The sequence below is a fragment of the Lathyrus oleraceus genome, chromosome 7 (genome assembly GCF_024323335.1).
Source record: "Lathyrus oleraceus cultivar Zhongwan6 chromosome 7, CAAS_Psat_ZW6_1.0, whole genome shotgun sequence".
Taxonomy (NCBI): Eukaryota; Viridiplantae; Streptophyta; class Magnoliopsida; order Fabales; family Fabaceae; genus Lathyrus; species Lathyrus oleraceus.
Window position 1 is genome coordinate 32,796,028 of NC_066585.1, and position 4,768 is coordinate 32,800,795.

The following is a 4,768-nucleotide window of genomic DNA, read 5'->3' on the forward strand; positions in this document are numbered from 1 at the left end:
TGAAAAGTTCAAGTAATTCAAGAATGAAGTACAAAACCAACTAGGTAAGAATATTAAAACTCTTCAATCAGATCGAGGTAGTGAGTGTTTAAGCCTAGAGTTTGATGACCATCTGAAAGAGTGTGAGATCCTATCCCAACTTACTCCTCTCGGAACACCCCAATGGAACGGTGTATCTGAGAGAAGAAATTGAACCTGGTTAGACATGGTCCGATCCATGATGAGTCACGCCGATCTTCCAAACTCCTTTTGGGGACATGCACTATTGACAACAACTTACACACTTAATCGTGTTCCATCCAAAAAGGTTGAGAAGACACCATATGAGATATGGAGTGGTAAGAAACCACATATGTCTTACATGAAGATTTGGGGTTGCGAAGTTTATGTGAAACGACAAATTTCAACTAAGCTTGAGCCAAAATCTGACAAATGCTTGTTTATGGGGTATCCTAAAAAAACAAGAGGGTATTAATTCTACAATCCTTCCGAGGGCAAAGTGTTTATCGCTCGAATTAGAGTTTTCCTAGAAAAGGATTTTATTTCCAAAGGAATCAGTGGGTGATAACATGAAATAATATCACATTTTTGGACTCGATTTAATTAAATTATATTATTATTTGATTCGATTTATTTCATATTATTCGATATTACTTGGTATTTTCCTTCTATTTATTTCAGGTAACACTATTTGAAGCATACGTGAAAAAGAAAGAAAAGAAGGTGCAAAAAGAGGATAAAAAGCAATCCACTAAAGCCCAGCCCACAACTACAAGGAGAGGCGCTGTGATGCTATGACGATCGCCACACAAGGTGTGACGAGCGTCACGCCCTCCTGCTAAGTGTTACGAGCGCCACACAAGGTGTGACGAGCGTCACACCCCCATTCCTATATTTTTGGCTTTGACGCGTAACAGAAGCACGTTCACCCTTTTCTTCGCTTGACCAGTTGACGTATGACCAAAACCTACTGAAGAACGTTGGAAGAAACGACCACTTGATGGATTGGTATAAATAGATCCAATGGTGGAACCCTGCAGCTCTCTCTCAATTTTCCAGTTTTCGGCACCATGCATTATTTTTACTGCTTTTTAATTTTCCAGCACTCTACTTTCCTAGCAATTTTTATTTCCTTTTTTTTCCCAGTCAATTTTCAAAGCATTCAATTAATTTTCTCACAATAGTTTCTACACCGGAAACTATTATGTAACTTTTACTGGATCTAACCTTACGTTAGATCATAGTATTTTATTCCTTCGCCTTTATTTTACTGTCTGATCGAAGATTGTGAAGAACAAATCCAACCGGTCTGTGGTGGAGTGTTCAAGCATCGAAGCTAGGAACAATCAAGATTTCTATTAATATTACAGGTTCATTAATTTATTGTTTTAATTTATATATGCTCTGTACTGCTGTTTATCTATACTGTTTGTCTGATATGGCTGTATTTAAGCATAATTATTGTTTAGGCTTGTTTAGCATGTCCGGCTAAATAAACTTAGGTATCGGTATGTAAAGTAAGCGGAATAAAGGAATCAAAACTAAGTTGGTTTAAATTTATTTTAAGATATAGTCGCTCTTTTTTATGGTCACAATTTACAGGGTTAATACCAAAGTTTTTGTACGAGAGTAAAAGACATAAAGAAGTTAAAATCAATAGAACGACAGTTTGAGCTTTTAACTGGACAGTGTAAATTGGACATTAATTTTAAATCAGGGCAAAAGCAATTTTTAGAGTTAATTAAATTCTAATCATTTTCAAAAAGTATTTTTAAAGGTTAAATGTGAGGACGAGAGTTAAGCATTTAAGTTTAATCATATAATCTAAGTCAACAGAGCGAGACTTTGAGACGAGGGTGTTTAGATGGTTAGCATTTTCTTAAAAAGAGTTTCTATAGATTCTATTGTTTTCAAAAAGTGATTTTAGTTTTAACTAAATAGTGAGAGCGTACGTTAAGGTAAAATCATAGTCTATTCAACAGAGCGAGAGTTTGAGAAAAGATTTTTAATCAATAGTGTCTAATGAAAGGACTTATTTTAAAACTAAGAAACCAACGAAGATTTGATTCCCTAATTACGACGAACTACATACCGATATCCGCGTTATTCGATATTTAATCTAGATCTCATTTTAGTTTTACTTTTCCCCCTAATCATCAAAGTATCATCCGCCTTAGCTTTACGAAGTGACCTTAGAAAACGGTATATCGATTCATAATTCCCTGTGGGATCGATATCTTTTATTACTACGCGATTAGACTGTGCACTTGCAGTTAATACCCCAATAGACTCATAAAGTTGCGATCAAGTTTTTGGCGCCGTTGCCGGGGACTTTTATTTAGTTGATATCGTAACTCTTCTGTTACGCTGTAGAGACTAAGGCAATTTTTTTTTATTATTTTTTTCTTATTTTTCGTTGATTTGTATGCCACACACTCGCTCACAAGGCGAACCGTATTACTTACGAATCAACGACGTTGAACGATATCTCCGAGTCTTACGACGAATTCGGGAGTATCGTGCTGCAAACAATCTTCCTCCAATCGAAATTCCTGATCTCAAAAACCTTCTTCCTTCGTCGATACCCGAGATGGCAGAACCAGCTCGTGCTCTTCGAGATTACGCCGCTCCATCGCAAGATGAGCCGCATTCGAGTATTGCTCCACCCGCAATCGAAGCAAACAACTTCGAACTTAAACCTTCACTGTTACAGGCAGTGCAACAGAATCAACTCTCTGGAAATCCTACCGAGGATCCAAACCTTCATTTATCCGTATTTGTTCAATACGCTGATACTGTTAAAGTTAATGGTGTCACTTTAGAGGCAATTCGACTTCGTCTCTTTCCTTTCTCGTTAAGAGATAAAGCTAGAAGATGGCTTCAGTCTCTTCCTTCCAACTCAGTCACCACATGGAATGAGTTGAAGAAAGTCTTTCTTGCCCGATATTTTCCTCCAAGCAAAACAGCTATGTTAAGAGCCCAGATAAATGGATTTAAACAGAAAGATAACGAGTCTTTTTTCGAAGCATGGGGAAGATACAAAGACATGATGAGACTTTGTCCACACCATGGTTTAGAGGACTGGTTAGTAATTCATACCTTCTATAATAGTCTCTTATACAACACAAGATTAACAATAGACGCCGCCGCAGGTGGTGCGCTTATGGATAAACCTTACGCTGACGCGTATCAACTTATCGAAAGCATGGCCCAAAACCATTATCAGTGGGGAAGCGACCGAACAATGGTAGAAAAACCTCAAACGAAAAGTGGCATGCACGAGATAAGTAGCCTTGATCATGTTAATGCAAAAGTGGATGCTCTTGCCCAGAAAATTGAAAGTTTAAATGTATCACCTCCAGCCATCGTGGTTGCCGTGACTCAAAATTGCGAAGTCTGTGGAATCCAAGGTCACACTCCTACAGATTGTCAACTCCTAACAAGAATCCAAGCAGAGCAGGTGAACTATGCTCAAGGAAATCCTTACTCGCATACCTATAACTCAAACTGGAAGAACCATCCTAATTTTTCATATAAGAGTAACAATGCCTTATATGCACCAGGACAAGCTCCCAGTTAAGCCCCAGATATACCTCCTGGATATCAAAAGCCGACCCCATCTACACCTAACAATAACGTTCCTAGGAAGTCCAACTTGGAAATCATGATGGAGAACTTCATAGCTTCTCAACAGCAAACCAATAAAGATTTCTTAAACCAGAATGTACATACTAACGAACAAATTAAACAACTAGCAAGTAAAGTAGATGCCCTGGCTACCCATAACAAAATGTTGGAAACGCAAATCTCACAAGTAGCTCAACAGCAAGCGCCTACTGCTTCCCCAACTGGTACATTTCCTGGACATCCCCAACCTAACCCGAAAAGCCACGCTCATGCAATTATATTGAGAAGTGGAACAGAGGTAGAAGGACCATCTGATCCAAGAGTTGAGAACCAAAACTCTAAAAAGTCAACTGAGGAAGAAGATAAACCTAAGGAAAAGGAAGAGAGTAATAAGGAAACCGTAGAAAAGAAAGAACCTTATGTACCTCCACCGCCTTACAAACCACCTATCCATTATCCTCAGAGGCTAATTAAAACCAAAGACGCAGGCCAATTTAAAAAAATTGTTGACCTACTGAAACAATTAAACGTTACCATTCCTTTCACAGAAGCTATTACACAGATGCCCTCGTATGCTAAGTTCTTAAAAGAAATTCTTTCTAATAAAAGGAAACTTGAAGATAGCGAAACCGTTACACTCACTGCTAAATGTAGCGCTATAATCCAGAATATGCCTCCTAAACTTAAAGATCCTGGTAGTTTCTCTATACCCTGTCACATAGGAAAATTTGTCATAGACAAAGCTTTATGCGATTTAGGAGCCGGTATCAGTGTTATGCCCTTGTCCATATACAAGAGACTTGAAATGGGAGAATTAAGACCAACTAAAATGTCTGTGCAATTAACAGATCGTTCCGTTAGATATCCCGTAGGAATTCTTGAAAACGTTCCCGTACGCATAGGTCAATTCTACATTCCAACCGATTTTATAATTATGGACATAAGAAAAGATGAAGTTACCCCCATTATATTGGGAAGACCTTTCTTAGCAACCGCCGGTGCTATCATAGACGTAAAACGAGGACGACTCACTTTCAAAGTAGGAGAAGAGAAAATTGAATTCATTCTTTCCAAATTTTTGAAAGCACCTGCAATAGAAGACACATGTTACTTCATGGATATCATCGATGAATGCATAAAA

The 4,768-nt window shown here is 38.1% G+C and overlaps 1 non-coding gene across 1 annotated transcript; it reads right to left on the bottom strand.

Annotated features, from left to right (window-relative positions):
• Window positions 1–2,968: 2,968 nt before the first annotated feature.
• LOC127108865 (small nucleolar RNA R71) lies at window positions 2,969–3,075 on the bottom strand. Its single transcript, XR_007796367.1, has one exon. It is a non-coding gene; the product is annotated as a small nucleolar RNA R71 (small nucleolar RNA).
• Between the last annotated feature and the right edge of the window lie 1,693 nt (window positions 3,076–4,768).